Genomic DNA, 22,960 nt, shown 5'->3' with positions numbered 1-22,960 from the left:
TATACTACCAAGCTACTTTCATCAAAACAGTATGGTACTGGCACAAAAATAGAAATATAGATCAATAGAATAGGGCAGAAAGCCCAGAAATAGGCCCATGCACCTATGGCCAACTAATCTAAGACAAATAAAGCAAGACTATACAATGTTAGAAAGACAATGTCTTCAGCAAATGGTACTGGGAAAACTGGACAGCCACATGTTAAAAAAAATGAAATTAGATCATTCTTTAACTCTATATACAAAAACATGCTCAAAATGGATTAAAGACCTATATATGAGACTGGACTCTATAAAACTCCTAGAGGAAAACATAGGCAGAACACTCTCTGACATAAATCACAGCAACATCTTGTTTATCTATTTTATATATAGTAGTGTGTATCTGTTAATCCCAAATTCCCAATTTATCCCTCTTCCCCATTTTCTCTTTGATAACTGTAAGTTTGTTATCTATGTTTGTGAGTCTATTTCTGTTTTGTAAATTGGTTCGTTTGTATTTTTTTCTAGATTCCACATACAATATCAAATGATATGTGTCTTCTCTGACTTACTTCATTCAGTATGACAATCTCTAGGTCTACCCACAGTGCTGCAAATGGTATTACTTCATTCTTTTTATGGCTGAATAATATTCCACTGTGTGTGTGTGTCTCTGTGTGTGTGTCTGTGTGTGTGTGTGTGTGTAGTAAAGACACTACACTGTCTTTACCCATTCATCTGTTGATGGACACTTAGGTTGTTTCCATGTCTTGGCTATTGTAAACAGTGCTGCTATGAACACTTGGGTGCATGTTATCTTTTCAAATTAGAAAGAAAGAAAGAAAAAGTGTTAATCGCTTAGTCACGTCTGACTCTTTACGATCCCATGGACTGTAGCCCACCAGGCTCCTCTGTCCATGGAGTTCTCCAGGCAAGAAGACTGGAGTGGGTTGCCATTTCCTTTTCCAGGGGATCTTCCCGACCCAGGGATTAAACCTGTGTCTCTCATGTCTCCTGCACTGCAGGCACATTCTTTACCGCTGAGTCACCAGAGAAGCCCAATTAGAGTTTTTGTCTTTTCTGGATACATGCCTGGGAGTGAGATTGCTGGGTCATATAGTTACTCTATTTGTAGTTTAAAGAAGCTCCAGTACTGTTTTACATAGTGTCTGCACCAATTTACATTTCCACCAATAGTGTGGGAGGGTCCCCTTTCCATCATGCCCTAGGAGTGTATATTTTCAGGTGCTTACTGATCAAGTTAGGGGTACTGGAGAAGAAACATGTGTTTACAGAAGGTGCAGCAATTGTAGGCAGAGGATGGCTAATCAAGAAATGTGATTCAGATCAGCTGGGCAAATCTGACCAGTAACTTCGTCAGCAAGTGCAGATGATAAGCCTACATACACAGCTTGGTGCTGGGCAGTCAGAAGCAAGGGCATGGTACCGTGTTCACAAGCATCTTATAAGGGGGCTATTTTGAGTCCCTTCTTACAAATAATAAAATTGAGGTTGAGAGAAATTAAATATTTTTCCCAAAGTCACCTTTCTAAAATCTGATAGAGACAAGATAGAAATGCACATCTGGCTAATGGGACAAAGGTTTTCAATGCTACCAAACAGATATGGTCACTGGAAGAAAGGGCATTCTATGCACAGAATAGACAACTGGACCAAGGCCCAGTCTGAGTAAGGAGCAGTTTGTGAACAGAAAGAGTAGAAAGTCAGACAGTAAGTTGGAGTCATACTGCAGACTGTCTTTATGCCTAGTTAAGAAGCACATTGTCCTTCAGACTGCTGGGAATCACAGAACTTTGGAAATCAAGAAAGATGTAAGAAAGAGGGTAAACAGACAAAGGATCTAAACTAGATAACAGGGTTAGTGGGAGGAGGGAAAAGATGGAAACACATTTAGAGAAACACCAGAAGGAACAAGAAGCTTAAGTCTAGTACCATATTAACATGGGATTTGGGGCTCTCAAATTAAAAGACACTAATTGAGGGTCTCTATTAATGTTCTATTGTTTAATGTCTGGCAAATGTTTTACTAATGTCAATAATTAAAAATTTCAGAAGTGATCTAATAAGCGTTCTGGCTCAGCTGGTAAAGAATCTGCCTGCAATGTGGGAGACCTGGGTTCAATTCCTGGGTTGGGAAAATCCCGTGCAGAAGGGAAAGGCTACCCACTAAAGCATTCTGGCCTGGAGAATTCCATGGACTATATAGTCCATGGGGTCACAAAGAGTCAGACAGGACAGATCAACTTTCTCTTTTACTTTCCAATAGAAAGGGGATAGCTTGATAGCTAAGGGAAGCATGCATCTGCCTGCCTTCGTCCTCGTCCAGGAAGCTTCTTTTAAAAGGGATGTGCTAATAAGAAATCAAGTTTGAGGATATTACTTCAGCCATATCTTTGTTTCCTAGAAAGGCTAAGGCCAGGATTCAACAATGGGCTCAGGAGGGAAAGGCCTGAGTAGGATCTATTCCTTCCTGTGGCTCATGGGAAGCACAGGACACTTCATCAAAGCTGGAGGTTTCAGCCCTCCCCTCAAGCATCTATGTCCATTTATCACACTTATCCCCCAACACTTATCTAGGAAGTGGCCTAGAGTAGGACAAAATCCCAGGATTCAGGACCTGGGACTCTCAGGCATCTTTCAGGCATCATCTTTCATCTCTTTACACCTTTGAGAGAGCAGATGTCTTTACCATTGCTACAGAATCTTCATGCAAGGGCTGCAAATTAGTTCCTGATTCTATGAGAACAGGAATTCTATGTTTTATTTTTATAAAAAATAAATTATATATGCAAAAATTTGACTTTATGTTTGGTTTATACTGTAAGATTAGATTTTCTTTAAAACTAAAATTGAGGATTTTAATCTGGTGATATATGGTTACTATATACAAACCTTCTTCAGAAGAAATATAATCTTGTATGTTAAAATGTATTGGATACAATTCTCTATTTTTCCCTTCTTGTTAAAAAAATTCCATAGAAGGGATAGGGATCTTCCTAGAGTAAGAAGAGAAACTGAAGCAAAAGATTCATCTCTGCTCCTTTGAGCAGCTGAGTGAGAAAGCTGATCCCAATCATCTTTCAGTAACAGACTACATTCTTTCCTCAACTAGCAGTTGAAGAAGCCCCACTGAACTTCTCTTCTGCCGCCTTCAACAGAAGCTGCAGCTAAGGAAATACTAACTCTGCATGTGTCACTCCCATGCTCCAGCTGCTTGAAAAGAGTAAGAGCCTTAAATGAATTCAGCGAGCCATTGGGCTGTGTGTGACGTCACAGAGCAGGCCCTTCACAGCTGTGATGGCCCATGAAGCCAGGACCATCATTTTACCCTATCACAGAATCATAAATAAGGACAGAGCCTTCTGCAAATATGAGGATGCACTCCCTTGTAAAGTCATATTCAATCACTGGTTCAAATGAAACTAGCTCTCCAAGATTGCGGGTAAATAAACAGAACACACTACAACACAAAACATTTTAAAGTCTGCCTTTAAGGTAGTAATTCCCAAAATGACACCATCTATATGGAATTTATTTCTGGAGTAATAAGCCAAATTATTTTACTTTGTCAGAACTGGAATCTTACACACCCAGCCGTTGAATAACACTTGTCAGAGATATCAAAATGTCTTTCAACATTTAGACAGCTACCTAGCCATTATTCCTACAAGATGCATGGGTGGTTGAGAGAATCACGTTTGACAGATGCAAAAAAATAAAATATCCATATGGAAAATATAACTGCTGATTTCCCAATCATCTAGCCCAGCAATTTCCCTACCATTCTGCTCTGGGATGCAGCTGCTGCTGCTGCTGCTGCTAAGTCGCTTCAGTAGTGTCCGACACTGTACGACCCCATAGACAGCAGCCCACCAGGCTCCCCTGTCCCTGGGATTCTCCAGGCAAGAACATTGGAGTGGGTTGCCATTTCCTTCCCCAATGCATGATGCAGCTAGTCTCCTAAAAAAACAGATTCAGGCTTTTTCATAATTGCTACTGAATGCAGAGGCTTCATCTTCCAATTCTTTATTATACACATAACCCATAAACACTGTTTATGTTGATTCTAAGAGTTAAGAATTCAGTGTCCTTACACAAGAGAGGTCTCACATTCTGTCGACCCTACCACTGCTCCCTTCCAGAAAAACCAGTCTTTATTGAAGCAAGAAGACCCAGGCCACCACTGTGTGGACCAAAAGAGGGCATCAGTACCTCTGAGACTGCCTGGGAGAAAGCTCTCTATAACCAGAGGGCTGATAGTTACTACAGAATTATCATATTCTTTTCCTTCTTGGTCCATACATAGACCACCAGTTAGGTTGTGGGGACAGGAAGACATGAGTAGAGAAGCCAAAACAGGAATCTTGAGCCATGTAAATGACTGATCAAGCACTGTTGGTGCAGACACATCCTGGAGTTGCAACAGATCAGGCAATAATCCTCCTGGTCCTGAGTTAGGTCCTGTCGCTGTGAGGTCTGGCCACATGATGGCTCTTTCTCATCCTGAAAGACCTCTGGGATTACCCACAACTTGCCACACGCCTGACATTTATTTTCCCACGTATTCTTATTTAAGCCTTCCATTTCTTAAAGTAACTTGAATGAGCTTCTGTTCTTGTAATCAGAGACATTTATAGATGCCCCACAGCAAGACGTCTAAAAGTGTTCTTTTTCTCTTTACTAACTATAAAACAACCTCAGATTTCCCATCTGAGAGTCTACACATAACCTCACAAATTTAGGGCTACTTTGCCAGTTTTTGTAATCACAGAGAAAGAAAAGAAATGGCTGGCAAAATCCCTTTCTCTTGGATTGTCTTTAAATCTCCCTTGCTGCATTCTTTCTCCCAGTCAAGAATAAAAACCAGCATGCTCTGGGAGCCTCAGTAATCTCTCCATCCTCTGTGGCCCTAACAGACTTCCCCCTGTGACTTCTGGGTTGATTTCAAGGTTCAGGGACCAAGTTTTCCACCGGCAAAACCTGATTCTTCTGGTCTCTGTAGAATAATATTGGCTCCCAAAGCAGTTCCAGCACTGGGAATAGGTGAGGTCATATCAGAAATTAATGAGCCAGCCCCTCTGAGCACCTGCACCTTCTGCAACTCTAATACTCCCCCTTTCTAAAACCCCCCAACGCTCTAGCAGCCAGTGATTCTCAATCAGAGGCCATCTTTAGAAATACAGGGGGCTTTGTTGGTTGACTTGATGACTTGGTTAGAGTAATACAAACATTCAATGACCAGGGTTGCTATATGTCTTATAATGGGCAGCAAAGTTTCACACAGGGATGAGTCATTCTATCAAAATGCTAAGAGCACCTCCCTTGAGAAACACTAAGACCCTTCCAACACCCCAAGCAGAACAGAAACACAAAGTGAAGAGAAGAGGGCAATACAAGGATCGGTACCACAGTCAGGAGAGAGGCAGTCCGTGAAGGCCGTCAAAGAATCATCTCAGCCCAGCCATCTCCATGCCTTGTCTCCTGCAACGCTGCTCACAGCATGCAAACCCTCTGCTCTCATTCCTTCTACCATGCAAAACAGTCTTGGGCTCAGTTAGACTTAAATTGCATCTTTTAAAATATGTCTTTATTTCTACATATTTTCATTTGTTCTAATTATGATAGTTTCAGAGCAACTAATATTGGTACTAGAAAGAGATAATATCACCTGAAAATTCTTTCATGTTGCTCAAGGGCTTAACTACTAAATATGTCATATACTACTTTACAAACTAATCCTTTAGGGGATAACGCCTCAGAGCTTAAGCTTGTGAACTAATACCTTCTTATGAAACACTTTTCTGAGCCATGCTGGGGCTTGGAAGGAAGGAAGGTGAAAACTGTCTCACCACCTGTCCCAGATGCTTTGTGAAGCTCTGCTGCTCTAGGCAGTATCAAAAGAGACATCCTGCACAAACAAGCTTCACCACCGAGGGTCAGGGTGTGGAGATACCAAATGGAAAGAGACAGCTCAGCAGTCTGGGATTAAAGCACAGATATTTTTGAGGCAGTGCACTCAGTTATGTCAGAGAGACAGGTTCATGGCACTTTCTGTGACAGGTGCTTCAGCAGCTAAAAAGTTCAGCAAGATTCTCTCACAGACTGAAAAGTGACCCAGGATGGAGAAATCCAAAACATAATTCTGTTTTAAATGAAGTGAGGTCTTGTTATAACAAGCACACACACACTGTCACTACAAGTATGGATTTCTGACACATAGTCTTTACAGACTAAAGCAGTGCTGTCCAACAGAACTTCCTGATGATGGCCACACTCTCTGTCCACACTGTGCCTGTGTCAGTATGGTCTTGGTGTAAGTTTGGTGAGTGTATCTAATAGGTACAGAGACCAACACGTCAGCAAGGCTGAACTCAAACCTGCCAGGACAGTTTACATCTAATCCCTGCACTTGCTCTTCCTAAACTGAGGTTTTCTAGTAAAATAACATGACTGCTTCAGGCCCAAGCCAGGGTGATAGCCCTTTTCACCATTCCAGCACAGTTCTAGAAGATGAGCAGAAGTAAAACTGAGATCCTAAAACATTTTATGTATCATTCAAAGGGCATGGGTTGAAGACAACCCCTTTTCTATACTTTCAAAGGAGAGAAGAAATAGATGGAAAAGCTATAGAATAAAAACAGATTTCTCCAAACATTCTCTGGTATTTGTTGTATTACTCAAAAAATCTGCTCTAGGATCCATAGTAATTTGGGAGGATATTTTTCTTTGGGAGGGTTACTTCTTAATGTCCTTTGGTGACTTTATGTCCTAGTGACTTACCTTCATTAGGTGGCGCTAGTGACAAAGACCCCACCTGCCAATGCAGAAGACTTAGAGACTCAAGTTCAATCCCTAGGTCCAGAAAATCCCCTGAAGGAGGGCATGGCAACCCACTCCAGTATTCTTGCCTGGAGAATCCCCATGGACAGAGGATCTTGGTGGGCTACAGTGCATAGGGTCGCAAAGAATCAGACATGACTGAAGCAACTTAGCACTAATTACACAAGTCACTTTAAGAGATTACCACAATCTCCCATCCCTACTTAAAAGCAATTTCCTTGACTGCTCTTATAACGGGCTTATTTCTCTCTCCTCTACTCTCCCATTTTTTCCCTTTACAAAAAAAAAAAGCCTTTATTCAAGAGTATATTGTTGAAATGAACTGAATATGAAGCAAGTGAAATCAGAGTCTGGCACTATGCATCATTTCCCACACCACTGACCCTTCAAACTCCCTTGCTCCTCAGCTACTGCCTTCATAAGGATTAAGAGTGATCCCTGGGTCCTGGATATTCGAGGATACAGGTATTTCTTAGCATTATAGAGCTCTCAAGTAATCACACCGTGCTTTGTACATCCCTTCTTTAGGCTACTGACTTACAAATGCTGTGTCTATTTCACAGGTAGGGAAACAAGCATAATGAGACTAAGTTACTGACATGCCATCCCAGAGAAACTCAAGAGCAAAATTAAATCACCTCCAGCAGTGGTTCTCAACCAGGGGCAGTTTTTTCCCCAGGGCACATTTGGCAATGTCTGGAGACACTTTTGATTGTCGCGATTGTTGTAGGGGTCGGGGGAACTACAGGCATCTAGAGGGTAGAGGCCAAGGATGCTGCCGAACATGCTTCAATGCACAGGATAGCCCACAACAAAGAAGCACCAGGCTCAGCATGCCACTGGTGCTGAGGATGAGAACCCCTGATCCTCTGGCATCCAGCACTAGCTTCTTTGGCTCCTAATCAATAAAGAATGGCTCCCTCTGTAATTTGATCCTCATACAGCATTTACACGGAAACATACCAGTTGAGTGCTATTTCTGTCATGCTATACTTTTTGGCGCCACAGAGGAAAATGAGGAAAAGCTGGCAAAGTCTGGCTCCTTTCCTCTAATGAGATAGCTTAGCAGAGACCAGGTCCTTTCCTTAGTGACCCCCAGGCGCCGAGCCGGGGTCTGTGTCTGGCTGCTCACCTAGACCCTTCAGTTGTTGCTGTGCCCTACAGCTCCCTGTCCTCTGCTTTGCTTATCTCTAAGCACATGCATCACTCCAGAGCTGTAATGATGCATGCTTATGGGAATCTCCAGAGATCTACAGCTCCTAATTGTCTATTTTGTTCAGTAAATTGTACTCATTACTGAACCATGTGAGGCACAGAAGGACATCAGCCTTACTGGGTGCCCTCTGTCTGCACGTGGGTAATGGGACATTATCAGCAAGGACTCCACAGTATTGAACCAAGACGCTTAAAAACAATCCTCCATTCAGTTTCTCAGCTGAGTACTTTTTTTTTTTTCTAAATATAACCTCCTGTCCCCCTTTTTCCTAACCCGTCTTAGCTCTGCTTAGATTTGTATTAATTATTATTTTCTCTGTAGTGAGTCTGGTTTTAGTTTAAGCTCTAAAAGCCAGAGACCTCAGAAAGGATGGGATGTCCTTTCCACTCCTCCCTCTCAGCCCTCCACTGCCTCTGAGAAGGGCACACCAAACCTCCTTTTGGTCTCAAAGTCTTCACGACAGATGAAAATCCAAAGCAGCTTTAGTTATAATGCTCCCGGTGACTACATCCATCGCACTAAGGACTGCAAACAAATGAGGAGGGAATGGACGTGTGACTTCCAGTGACACTGGATAAAATAAAATGGAATGGGCAGAACCATGTGCTTTGCTACCACTATTATCTACCAAATTGGAAATCATCAACTCTCTGGTAAGCAGTTTCCCATCCCCCTCCCCCCCTAACACCCCCCCCAACCCCCGCCAAAAAAAGTGATTAACGCAGGAAAAGTGAAGCATAGTGATCCATGGAAGAGTAGAGTGCTGAGAGAGGGGAATTTGTGTCAGCAGAGACAACAGTATGATATGGCTACAGGAAAACAGCACTCAGGCCTAGTTCCCTTCTCAGGAAGGCCCAGCAACACCCTCACCCCCTATGTAAATCAAACCCCATACAAACTCACTAAAAAATTCTTATGTTGAGATATGCCCATGCAGATTCTATCCCATCACCTTGATCATGGTTTTAGCTTTGTAAGTGCTGACCTTAACAATGTTTATGACCTGAATCACTAAAGGCTTTGGGAAGCTTTCACAGACAGGGCACCCTGTCTGTGATGCCAAGAGGCTGTTAAGACAAGAGTAAAACCAGAACAACAACGGCAAAGAATGCCTTTGACTTACCCTGGAGTAGAGGGTGTGAGAGCCTTCAAATGCACTTACATCCTCATGATCCATCAGCTCTGTTGCCTTTCATCGCTCACTTCTGCATGGTGGATCACAACCAATCGATCACCAACTACCAAAGATGAGAAACGAATGAATGAATACGTTAGGCCAGAAGATCCATAACTTCAAGTTCCAAGCCACCGCTCCTCAGGTGAATTTGCTAGCATAGGCTAACTATCAGTACTTACTTAACACATAAACCCAAACATATATAATGGTTTAAGCTCAATAAAAGCTTATTTCTTGTTCCTGTGTACATACTGCACAATTGAACAGTCTCCCTTAACAGTAATCCAGGCAACCAGGCTGACAAAAGTCCTGCCATCCTTTAACATAGCATCCCAAGATCTCGTAGGGACCCTCTCCACTCCAGCCTACAAGGAGTATAAAACAGCATGGAGGAATTTGCGTGGGTGCTCTCTTTTTGTTTCTTTTTTCCCTAGAAATGGACCACAATACTTTTCTACTTCCACTTAGTTACACAGCCACACCTAAATCCGTGGGTTGCTGGGTAGCTAATAATCAGTATCATACAAGCCTGACTCCAGCCCAACGAAGATGATGTTAGCTTTAAGGTATGGGGTTCTGGGTGAGACGCTAACAGCAAATCTAACTTAGTTACTTAATGACTCTGAGATCTGGTTTCCTCATCTGTGAAATACTCTGCTTCCCTCACTGACCTGTGCGTCAATGTGAGACTCAGAAATGAGACAAAACAGCATGCATAGCTCCTGGGTATCTTGACAAAATGCTGAGCTGCAAACTCCCAGATGTTGTTCTTTGACCACACTTGAAGTAGAAAAGAGATTTTAAAAATTAGAGAATATTTTTGTATTCCACAAAGTGATCTGCAGATATAAAGAACCGGCACCAACTTCGATTATACATAAATTCCCCATTTTCAGGATACCAGGTAAAATTTCAAAGAGTCACAAAATTTCGGAACTAGAAAGAATTTAAGTGGTCACTGCTTTCCCCTCTTATTTTCCAGACAAGGAAACAAACTCAGAAGTCAACAATGTCCCTCAAATCTCATCTCATACTAACTCAGTGTGCTGGAATCAGAGTACAGAAATTGGACTTTTTCTTCTGTTATTACATAAATTAAATCGATAAGCTGCTGAAGAAGAAAAGGTAATTCTTATTCTTCTGCTAAAGTGAGAGTAAATGGCTACTCTGGCCCAAATCTAAAAAGGCACCAGAAGGTAGCATTCACCAGCGTGGACCACCATCATACCGAACGTAAGGGAAGGGAGTCACAGGGCAGACCAAGTTTTTCAAGCAAATGTTCTTTGAAACAGTGATCACCACCAAAGTTATATCTCACAAGTCCAAAATGTGACCTGAACACAAATTAACTTCTGTATACCTTCTGGCAAAAACAAGAATTTTTATTTTCCATACATACACACTGAGTCATTGCTATGGGAATTATTAGGGAACAATTAGAAAAAGAGAATTTGAGATTGCAAATAAAAAAGGGAAAGGAAATATTAATAATTAGCTGAGGGGGCACAGAGGTTTCCATAGCCAATCCTGGGGACAAATAAAGGAATCTCAAGATTTTTTTATCCATGATACTTAAATTATTTTGCATCTCTGAGATCACGGTGAGTCCTCGAAGTTAAGAGCAGAAAGTAAAAATATAGGGCCTCAGCAATGAAAGACAGGAGTCCAAATTCAAAGTCCTAAATCAGGAAGGGAAGAATGGAATCTCTTAATATGCATGTCTCCGATAAAGAGATATAAATTTGAAAGTGTTTTGGCAAAATTAGGAGGTGCTACTTAATGAACAAGAAATGATAAATGGAAATCAGTACTTGCATATCCATCGTTGAGTAAAATGCTATTATCAGCATCTTCATTTAGTGAGTAATTTTAAGCATTTTAATAAAGGTAAAATGTTCTAAGAACTGCTACAGGTTTACTTCTGTACTCCACCCCCAACTCGCTTCTCCCATAGTGTCACTAGCACCTCAAAACTCTCCCATCCTGGCAATGTCCCAGAACCTCTTCTCGACCCTAGAAGTTTTACCTATTCTTGTGCCATGGACCCTCCCGTACTTTTGGCAATCTACTGAAGCCTAAGGAACTCCTCAGAATAATCTCTTAAATGCAGAGAAAAAAATATATATATAAGAATAAAAAGGAAATCAGTTATATGGAAATTATTCTAGTCACATAGCCTTCAGAGAGTTCATGGACCCAATTTAAAAACATCTGATTGGGGAGTGACTCTTCCAGGGTAAAGAAAGTTTTTTTCTCCTGCAGGAAAGTTTAAAAAAACACAAGGATGTATAGTAAAGAATACTACTCAAGAACAGTCAGTGAAGAAAAGAATGAGGTGCAAAAAAGAAGTCAGACCTTGAATTTCTGCCCAACACGATACTATTCACGCTATGGTTTAAAAACCCTACTTTAAGGAATTACTCAGAATTTTCTCGGCTCCAGCCCTGTAGACACAGCATCTTCTTCGTACTGATGGCAGGTGAAGAAATTCAACACTGGAAAAGGCAGGACTGACCTGAGCTTGGCTCCCAGTTTTCTACCACTCTCTAGTTCTGTTAGCTTGGGCAAATCACTCAGCTCTGAGGTGAAACTCTGTGTCTATAAAATGAGAAGGTCAAGCTAAACCATCCCTAAGGTTTCTTACAACTCTGAATTATTAGGATTCTCTGAGAAGAAATATGAGTGAGATTTCTTTTTGCTCTAGGTTCACTGCATGAAAATACCTTTCAGATGAGAATTTTTCAGGGGCTTCAGAAATGTTGACCCTTTATGAGAATCAGCTGGGCGTAGAATTTTTGACTTAGGATTTTTTTCAAGAGACATGCATCACATCTCACCCAATTCCAATGACCCAGGTGAGAAAAGTGAGTTTCACAAAGGCAAAGAAATGTATTTGAGGTCACATAATGAGGTAATGTTAGCAAACTGTTGTGACTACTGCTGTCTAGCGTCAGCAAGATTTTAGGATTTGGCATTGGTAATAAAAATCAGCTCATGAGTTCACTTGAAAAGAAATGGAAATAAACTCCAAAAAGCTGAGCCATAGCACAGGGACTGCATGAGGAAGCAGGTGATTCGGGTAATGACTCCCAGGAGCAGAGTTCTATGCCTCCAGAAAGGTCAAAGCTCATATGCTATGCACAGTAACCTCACTAGCAACAGTATCATCTCCTTCAAATACATGGCTACAAAATTCATATCAAAACAGTCAATTATTTTTTTTAAAAAATGAAAGAAAAGGTAGTTCAAAAGAGGGAAATAAATGAACAAACCCTGGCTAATAAGGTCAATAAAACCAAAGTTCAGGATGTGAATTGCTAATAAAATCTTAAAATTGTAGAATACTTGTTAGGAATTTTTAAGTTTTAGAATATTATGGACAGCCCTAAAATATAGTAAGCATGAGCATTATTTTTACTAATACTCTCACCACTATCTTCAGATACATAATTATTGGATATTGATTAGGCTTCAAAGTTATCTGTGTATTTCCATAGTCCAGTCCCTGTATACAGATGAGTTTTATAAGCAAAGACGTAGACGCTAGAAGTTGTTGGGAAATTTGATTGAATCATGAATTCAACCTCATTTTCAATTAGCCAACAATATGTATGCAAGGGCTTTCAAAACCTGTGTTCCAACGCTTGTCAGCTTACCCTCTCCATTTCCCACACACAATCAGCAAAGTAATGGCACCCATTCTCAACCCCTACAACCATCATTCCTACTTTGTATCAATATTTCTGGCTTTTGTAACTTTTTTCTTTCTTTCTTTTTTTTTTAATGATTTTCTTTGGGAATTGACACAGCCTTTCAAAATCTTCTAGACCAGAGGCTATACATCACTGGTTTGCCAGCTCCTGTTTAATCTCCTCCAGGAATTCCCAGAGACAGCAGTGCCATCTACTGGTAGGGAGGGCATAACTTGTTTTCTGGAAGCCTGAGGTTGACATGCCTGAAAGAATGGCAGCCTAGATTTGTGCTTTTGTGAGCCTTTCTTTTCTAGAGTACATTACAAGCGTAACTGATGCTTACAACCTGAGACACAGAAATCCACAGGAGACCCCATCGTGAAGGGCAGGTCCTTGGGAAGCCGTATAAAACCCAGCCAGTCAAGCCAGTAGAGAGGCAGCTCTGCCTTCTCAAAGCTCCAAAGGCAGAGCCTCAGTGAATTAAACACTTCCTAGCTCTCCTCACCCTAGGGCTTCCGTATCAGATGTTCTCACTTTGCTTCCACCTGTGGCAATGTTATCCCACTCTATCTTACAGCAAGAGTCCAGGGAAGGTGCTCAGACCTCTATCAACGTGACAGCTCTTAGATTTACACAGTGTGACACAGATCCTGCTCAAAGGACAGTACTGCTTAGGCATGCAGGTCAGACTCTAATCTCTCATTCACTCTTCCCTCCCTGACCCAGGGGACAGAAACGACAGAAAGGAAATGATTTTGTTTTTGCTTTGGAAGCAACATTAGTGGGCTTTTACTGAATCAGAGAACAAACCTTGTCCTGTAGGTCACTGAGGTACATTGCTTCCCTTAAGATGAACTAAGCCTGCCAATCTTTCTGCTTTCCCTTGTTTAACCTAATAAGTGTTTTTCAACCTTTCCAAAACCCTTGCCTCCCTTTCACAGACTAAACATAAACACTGCATGTCCTTTGTGTAGTTTATATAACAAAATCGACGTTTTCTCTCTAAACACAAAAGCATATACCTTTTCAAACTACACTCCCTACCCCAGCCTCAGAATTCCTTCCTCTCCCCACTGATACCAGCTAGAAACAAATCACTGACAAGTTCTAAAATTACTCTAATTTGCTTTATGTACCAATCTGTCAGGTGACAATCTATATTTTACTTTATGAGGTCATCTGTTACATTCCCAACAAGCTTTGCAACACCTTTTCTTTTACTTTGGCTCACCCCAGAAAACCACCAAAAGTTGATCTGCTACAGTTGATGTTAATTCTGATTCCCCCTAACAAATTTAAGTGTTCCTTCTTTAGTTAGTTTGAACCTGCCAAGTAAATTGATTTCTTAACAAGTTTGGGCATTTCACAGGCATGCGGTGTGTCTTAGATGTTTGAAAAAAAAATCACATCATTTCCTAAAGAAACAAAACTTTGTATGGGGAAGGTAAGAGTAATAAAAAGCCTTGGAACCCTGTCAGGATGTCTCTGAGGAACCAGGTAGAGAGATTCCTGTCCATTTCCTACCAGGATAAGTTGTAAATGAATTATAGTGGAATTCCAGAATACAGTAAAATCTTCCTAATGATCGTTTAAACCGTTCCGAACCAAGCAGACTAACAGGTATAGCTAATAAATTAACTAGTGGAAAACTGAAGGGGCTTTTTATACTTTGTTATGAGCTGTACAGTATATAATAGCTCTTGCTATTTCAGGTCTAGGGAAATTGAGAAGGAAAGAGGCAGAGGATGCCTTTTGTAAAGTATGACTTCAAGGAGTCACCCCCAACCCCCAAACCATAATCACACAGACACAGACACACAGACACACAGACACACACACACACACACACACACACACGCAGCCCTTGACATCCAAAGGCCTTCTTTTAACACGCACTTTTGAAAGAATTAAGGAGATCTAAACGGGTGTAACCTGCCTTCCCTTCTCCCTAGCACCCATTAACATGCTAAAAATAAGTCATTACTTGATTCGGCAGCCCAGAAAAACCTCAGTTTACAGAGATAACCAGCCACCCCACAAACCCGCAAAAAAAAAAAAAAAAAATCAGATTTTCTTGAAGGAGAATATCCGTGTGATGGTCTGCTCTGCAGTTCACTGCAGGGATCTTCCCCCTCACAACTACCAGCCATCAGTTTCGCTGTAATTTCTCACTGTAGCCTCTCACTTAGACCTTCTCCGCCAGTGCCCAGCGGCTTTTAAAATAATTTTTTCCCCTTATTTCTTGATCCCTTCGGCAGGCTGAAAGCGTTTCGGTGCAACTCTGGGGTGAGAGCTCCAGGCAGGTCCGGAGAAGCCTTCCACCGGCGCACCTGGGCTGGCCCGAGGGTCCTGTCCCCACCCCTGCCCGCACGGCTGCGCCAGGAATACGGCTTTGGTCGCCGCCGCCGCCGCCGGATTAGTTCGAGTCCCGTGGCTTGGCCAAAGTGACACTACATTTTTTTCTTCTTTCTCACATGTGACAGATCCCACTGCATTAAAGCCATTTTCTCCCCGGCTCTAGGCCAGGTCTAGCGCCGGAGACGTCCCTGCCCCACCACCCTTCACCCTCTACCTGGGGAGGGGGTCGGTACCAGCATCCCTCCGGGAGAGAAACAAAGGCGGAGGCGAGGCTACCAGGTAGGCAACTCCCCTCGGGTGGACCCGTCACCGCGGTGAAGAGGATGCGGAGATGCATTAGCGGGCAGAAAAGGGAAACCGAGGCACCGAAGGGGATGACTGAGCCTGGGTCGGCATCCTCTCCCAAGTGAGGCTCCCCGGGCGGGCGGACCTCAGACTTGCCCCCGCCCCGCTCGCCCGCAATCGGCCGCGGAGGGGCAGGGAGTCCGCCCCGCGGCAGCTCTTACCTCGGGAGAAGCGCTCCCGCTCCCTCCGACGGCTCGGGGAAAGAGCCCCGCCGCTCGCGCACGCGCATTCGCGTCCTCGCCTCTCCGCGCCACCGCGCGCGCCCCTCCGACCTGGCTTTGGCCCGCCCCGGCCCTGTCCGTCAGCGTCCGCGAGAGCCAATCCACAGGCACGGGAGGGCCAGCGCTGGTCACGTGGTCGGACTAGCCAATCACCAAGCTGCCCTCGGCTGCACCGGTTCCCATGTCTCCGGGGATTCGGTTGCTACAGCGTGGATCTGGTGAGAGGCGTGTACAAAGGGTTGAATCTCTGTTTTGGGCTCTGATTGGTGCTAGATTGATCAATTACTAGATCTATTGATATCTCAAATTCTAAATATGAACTAGAATGACCTGGGCATCTTATTCAAAAGCAGATTCTGATCCAGTAAGCCTGAGACGGAGACTTGAAATTCTGCCCAACAATCTCTTAGACAGTGATGATGCTCCTGGTCTGAGGACCACGCTTTGGGTAGCAAGATTTTAAAGGCACTTGTCTAAAAATGATGGTTATAACCCCCTACTCCATGTTATTTAGAAGTTTCAAAACCTCTTCCTTCCTCAACTGATAAAGTATTCCAGTGACTGACTGAACAAGGGGTGTTCTGGTGACGTTTGTAGTTTGGGCACAGGCCGAGGGAAGGCGTGTTTGATTTGAATATCACCCATCTTTGTTCCGGAGAAAGCAATGGCACCCCACTCCAGTACTCTTGCCTGGAAAATCCCATGGATGGAGGAGCCTGGAAAGCTGCAGTCCATGGGGTCGCTGAGGGTCGGATACGACTGAGCGACTTCACTTTCACTTTTCACTTTCATGCACTGGAGAAGGAAATGGCAACCCACTCCAGTGTTCTTGCCTGGAGAATCCCAGGGACGGGGGAGCCTGGTGGGCTGCCGTCTATGGGGTCGCACAGAGTCGCACACGACTGAAGTGACTTAGCATCTTTGTTCATGGGGCAGTAACTAATTTGGTGGACGCTCCTCATTGAGAACACTAAGTCATCCTGAAATATTGGACGTGTCACTGTGCTGTATTCTTGGCCAGAGAAGCAGCATAAGTGGTTCCTGCTTTTTGGAAATTTGTCTGTCACAGAACTACACAGGCAAACTCGGGAAGAAGCATTATAGGAATAAAATCCAGGGACATAATTGCTGCAGCTCCTTGGACAATTCAGGTCAGAACTATCCAATATAAGACAGAGTTTGTAATATCCTATTTTAGGAATCTTTGAAATTGCCCAGATAGACTTCTGTCAGTAATTCCAGAGTCTGGAAATCAGGAAGCCCAGTGCCTCTGTCATCTCTCAAACTTGACCTAAATCTGAGTATTTTCAGACTGGCTAGACTATTGTTCAGCATAGTCCTATTACGCAATAGTGTACCGGTGTGATTCTAAGGTCTAAGTGCTACAGTCTGCAAAACCTTCCTACTTCAGGCCAGGTGGTGTGACACTGCTTCAGCAGTTTTCTCTCACTATTCCTCAAGGTGATCAAAATGTCACTTAGAGAAAACTTCTATCCTTGTCAGTGTATCTTGGGCCTCTGGCTTATCAGCCCCAGAAGTGAAAGCCTGCTTAATAATCTCAGCTACTGTTCACCAGTAACTCTATCAGAGGTAGCATAGCACAAAACTCAAGAGTTACAAGAATGCACTGAATCTAGCACAGCAATGGTTCTGGCTGCAGCAAGAGTAAAGAAATGTCTAACCAAGAAGAATATGTTTGAAAATCTCAGACAAAGTTTATTTTGCTATCTTTAAACCAGTGGTTCTCAAGCTTGGGTATACAGTAACACTTTTTTTTGTAATTGGAGGATAATTGCTTTACAATGTTTTGTTAGTTTCTGCCATACAACAATGTCAATCAGTCGTTAAGTATCCATATGTCCTCTCCCTCTTGAATCTCCGTCCCACTCCCCACCCCATCCCACCACTCTAGGCTGTCACAGAGCACTGGGTTGAGCTCCGTGTGTTATATAGCAACTTCCCACTAGCTATCTGTTTTATATATGGTAATATAAATGTTTCAGTCCTACTCTCTCAGTTCATCCCACCCTCTCCTTTCCCTGCTGTGGCCACAAGTTTGTTCTCTCTGTCTGCCTCTCTATCCCTGCCCTGCAAATAGGCTCCTCAGTACTATTTTTCTAGATTCCATATATATGCATTAATATATGATATTTGTTTTTATCTTTCTGACTCATTTCACTCTGTGTAATAGACTCATCCATCTCACTAGAACTGACTCAAATTAATTCCTTTTTACAGCTACATAGTATTCCATTGTACATACCTGTACTACTTCTTTATCCATTCATCTGTCAAAATGGAAATAAAAACAAAAATAAACAAATGGGACCTAATTAAACTTAAAAGTTTTTGCACAGCAAAGAAAGCTAAAACCAAAATGAAAAGACAGTAGTGCTTTTAAGGAAATAGATTTTGGGGTTCCTGTGCCTAGAGATTCTGATTGGAGTGAGGAGTGAAGCCTGGGCACCAATAGGTTTAAAAAGTTCCACCAGTGATTTGTATCCAGCCATGCTTGAGAATACCTATACAAGCTGCTAGATTGAGGCACTCATTTTTTAACAGGGGAAATCAACTCTGCAACACAAATCACTAACGATACAAAGACTGGAAACAGAGGGAAAGCTTCCATATAATTTGTGAGAACAGATTTTTTTAAAGCCAAAAAATAATTCATGGGTAATAAATATTCCAAAAACTATTTAGTAGACTAAATTTAAAAGCCAGGTTCACAACTAGGTTTAATTCCAGTTGATTAAGTAAATATTGCCCAAAAAACCTATTACCTTTTGACAACCACTCCAAACTAATGAAATCTCTGGTGCTATCTTGACTTGTTTTGTGTCCTTCTTAACTAAAAGCAGATTTCTATTTGAGCATTATTGAGAGTTATTCTCTGAGGCTTTCCCCAAGACTTGCAACAGAATCACCTGGAGTCCTGGTGAAAACAGAGATTCCCCGGTCACACCCCAAACTTCCTCTAGGCTCCCTCCTGTAACAATTCTGAAGCCAGCGCTAGTTACACTTGAAACTACGTTGTATCTGCTGTTACAGAACATCTCAAACTCTCAAGCTCTGCTATTAGTTTAGTTTGCCATGATAGCTAAATGAAGCTGAGTCCATTTTAAGGTATTCTGAAAGAGTCTCAATTCTCTTTATTGAGATTTTACCAAATTCTTATATTTTGTGACATAAAATGATTAGTGCCTGGACCTTGGAAAACTGTTGTTGCACAGAGTTTTTCTATGGGGTGATACTTGCTGTAGTGGAATATGACCTCGTTTTTAACTGAATTAGTGAGGTACCCTCAGAACACTCTGCCAACAACAGCCATCTTGCTCAAAAATGACTTGATTTGCCACATTAGAAATATGGAATCTGATGTGTAAGTCTGAAATCTAACTTCCTTCTGCTCTGACACTTTTAAAAATATATTTCACAGCATTAAATGGAGAAGAAATTTTTATCACCTCATAAACTTGTAGCTTTATCCACTGGGTAAAATAAGGACAGTTTTCACTGATATTTAACTAGCATCAGTAATTTAAATTTTTAACTAGAAAAAAAGCATTTATTTTATCTTGTGAATATCATCATTACAAAAAGATGCATCAAGAAACAAAAGAAATTCTTGCTGGAGGATAAAAATTGAAAAAAAAAAAAAAGGAACATCCAGGCTGTCATTCATTTTCTGTTTCTGTCTGCTCGCCTCACAGGTATAACCTGGCTATTCTGTCTCAGGAAATGGAAATGTTAGTATCTGATATAAATCAGGCGTTAGCTTATGCAATCCCCCTTCCCCATTTTCCCAACCCGAAATTGCTTAGTAAGAGATTTAAGTATATTTGAAAAGAAAAGATTAGATATAAATAGCCAAGTCTCCAAAAAATCCACCCATTGCTCCATGATAATCAGAACCTCCACAGGACTGTTTTATGATTGCTAATTATGTTTTCATCTCTCTAGCAATAAATAGCTTCTTTAAACTTCATTTATTTCATTCATGAAGACCCACTGATTACCCAAGATTCTAGTCCCTGTCTATTGTATAAATCTAGCCAGGATAACCATTTTCTGTCTGTATCTTTGTTTTAATAGCTGCTATCTTTTCTCCACTTTACAGTGTAAACGTGTGTAGATCTAGCCTAAAACACTGGACATTTTAAGATAAGTTTACGTTCTTTACATTCTTTATATTATCTGTCAGTTCAGTTCAGTTTAGTCACTCAGTCATGTCTGACTCTTTGCGACCCCGTGGACTGCAGTATGCCAGGCATCAGTCCTTCCAATGAATATTCAGGACTAATTTCCTTTAGGATTGACTGGTTTGATCTCCTTGCAGTCCAAGGGACTCTCAAGAGTCTTCTCCAACACCACAGTTCAAAAGCATCAATTCCTCAGCACTCAGCTTTCTTTTTTTGTTTTTTTTTTTTTAATTTTATTTTATTTTTAAACTTTACATAATTGTATTAGTTTTGCCAAATATCAAAATGAATCCACCACAGGTATACATGTGTTCCCCATCCTGAATCCTCCTCCCTCCTCCCTCTCCATACCATCCCTCTGGGTCGTCCCAGTGCACTAGCCCCAAGCATCCAGTATCGTGCATCGAACCTGGACTGGCATCTCATTTCATACATGATATTTTACATGTTTCAATGCCATTCTCCCAAATCTTCCCACCCTCTCCCTCTCCCATAGAGTCCATAAGACTGTTCTATACATCAGTGTCTCTTTTGTTGTCTCGTACACAGGGTTATTGTTACCATCTTTCTAAATTCCATATATATGCATTATTATACTGTATTGGTGTTTTTCCTTCTGGCTTACTTCACTCTGTATAATAGGCTCCAGTTTCATCCACCTCATTAGAACTGATTCAAATGTTTTCTTTTTAATGGCTGAGTAATACTCCATTGTGTATATGTACCATAGCTTTCTTATCCATTCATCTGCCGATGGACATCTAGGTTGCTTCCATGTCCTGGCTATTATAAACAGTGCTGCGATGAACATTGGGGTACACGTGTCTCTTTCCCTTCTGGTTTCCTCAGTGTGTATGCCCAGCAGTGGGATTGCTGGATCATATAGTCCAACTCTCACAACCATACATGACTACTGGAAAAAGCATAGCTTTGACTAGATGAACCTTTCTTGACAAAGTAATATCTCTGCTTTTTAATGTGCTGTCTAGGTTGGTCATAGCTTTTCTTCTAAGGAGCAAGTGTCTTTTAATTTCATGGCTGCAGTCACCATCTGCAGTGATTTTGGAACCCAAAAAATAAAGTCTGTCACTGTTCCCATTGTTTCCCCATCTATTTGCCATGAAGTGATGGGACCAGATACCATGATCTTCGTTTTCTGAATGTTGAGCTTTAAGTCAGCTTTTTCACTCTCCTCTTTCACTTTTATCAAGAGGCTCTTTAGTTCTTCTTTGTTTTCTACCATAAGGGTGGTGTCATCTGTGTATCTGAGATTATTGATATTTCTCCCATCAATCTTGATTGGGCTTCCCTGGTGGCTCAGAGGTTAAAGCATCTGCCTGGAATGCGGAAGACCTAGGTTTGATCCCTGGGTCAGGAAGATCCCCAGGAGAAGGAAATGGCAATTCACTCCAGTACTCTTGCCTGGATAATTCCATGGAGGGAAGAGCCTGGTAGGCTACAGTCCATGGAGTTGCAAAGAGTAGGACATGACTGAGCAACTTTCCTTTTACTTTCTAATCTTGAGTCCAGCTTGTGATTCATCCAACCTGGCATTTTGTATACTGTACTCTGCATATAAGTTAAATACGCAGGGTGACAAATATATTATCTATAAAGATTTATAAGTATTCCTTTTAATGTTCTATATAGTATTTCATACTTAAAATGTGATATGCCCATCTATACCTCCCCACCTTAAGAAATAAAACCCATGGACCCCTTCCAACAAGTTAATTCTTTAGATGGAGATACCACACTTAGCAAGCTTAGGCACAAAGGAGAGAGAATGATTTATGGAAGAAAACACCATATGTGTGCATATAATAGAAAACATAAGCATAATTTTTACTAAATAAAATGTTTAGAAGTTCCAAACTGATAAAAGAATAACAGGGCTGGAAATCCCATGTGTTCAACTTCTGTGATTCCATTCCATGTGGTTCAACTCCTATCCCACAAAGAGTCAGACATGACTGGGCAACTGAACAACAATGGCAACAACGCCTATGCAGGTAACTTTTAGAAGACTACATAAGTATTGTGCAACAGAAATAAGGAAAGGAATCGAGTCTCATTCATTCAACAAAAATACTATGTGAAACCTGGCTTTTAACTCATTTTAAGTCAAATTTAAGGCATCACAATATAAAATAAAAAGTTTTATGTTACAAGTGAGGCACGTTCACTGTAGGAAAGAAGGAACACCAATTCTTGATGAGATCAGAGAAAACTTTCTGCAAGAAGCAATTCCTGAACTGAATTTCAGAGCACCAGTAAAAGCCAGCAGAGGGTGAGCATAAAGGTGTTTAATTTGACTGGCTGTGAAAGAAGAAGGAAGGTGACTGAAAGATGGGGAAAAGATCAGAATGCAAGGATGGCAAATGACCTTCCTCTCTTTTCTAGTCAGTCATGGGATTCAACTCTATCCTTGTGAGAAGAATCAAGACCAAATCCCAGTTCCTCCACTTACCAGCTGTAGAAACCTGGAGAGTTTATCTCTTGGAAGGTACTGAATAAATGATTGTACAGTGTTCTCATCTGTAAAATGGAAATACAATGGCAATACAACTACTTGCCTCTTACAGCTATTAATAGCTAATTAAACAATATAAAGTGTTTAAGCAGACTTTCTCAAGGTTCAGCAGGTAAAGAACCAAGAGGGAGGCACAGTAGACACGGGTTCGACCCCTGAGTCAGGAAGATCCCTTGAAGGAGGAAATGGAAACCCACTCGGGTATTCTTGCCTGAAAAATCCCATGGACAGAGGAGACTGGTGGGCTACAGTTCATGGGGTCACACAGACTAGGCCATAACTGAGCAACTAAGCAAGCAAGCTTTCAAAGTGTTTAAAGAATGTTTGTCATGTAAGAAATGCTAAATAAATGTTAGCCGTTATTAACAGTATT

The 22,960-nt window shown here is 41.7% G+C and overlaps 1 protein-coding gene across 9 annotated transcripts in view; it reads right to left on the bottom strand.

The window, feature by feature from the left end:
* Window positions 1-15,934, bottom strand: part of TMEM108 (transmembrane protein 108) — a 388,322-nt gene extending 372,388 nt beyond the window's left edge. For 5 of the 9 annotated variants that reach the window (XM_086352768.1, XM_086352860.1, XM_086352947.1 and 2 more), the window contains exons 1-3: window positions 15,793-15,926; window positions 9,908-10,016; window positions 9,183-9,297 (exon numbers count right to left, since the gene is read on the bottom strand). The gene's annotated coding sequence lies outside the window, so the exon portion shown is untranslated. Of the gene's footprint in view, window positions 1-9,182; window positions 9,298-9,907; window positions 10,017-15,792 lie in introns of all 9 variants that reach the window. The other 4 variants (XM_086353045.1, XM_086353121.1, XM_086352693.1 and 1 more) reach the window with 3 other exon arrangements.
* Between the last annotated feature and the right edge of the window lie 7,026 nt (window positions 15,935-22,960).

The sequence above is a fragment of the Bos grunniens genome, chromosome 1, assembly GCF_055505025.1.
Source record: "Bos grunniens cultivar Pamir isolate PY7600 chromosome 1, Bosgru_T2T1.0, whole genome shotgun sequence".
Lineage (NCBI taxonomy): Eukaryota > Metazoa > Chordata > Mammalia > Artiodactyla > Bovidae > Bos > Bos grunniens.
This window is presented reverse-complemented; position numbering and strand designations above follow the sequence as displayed.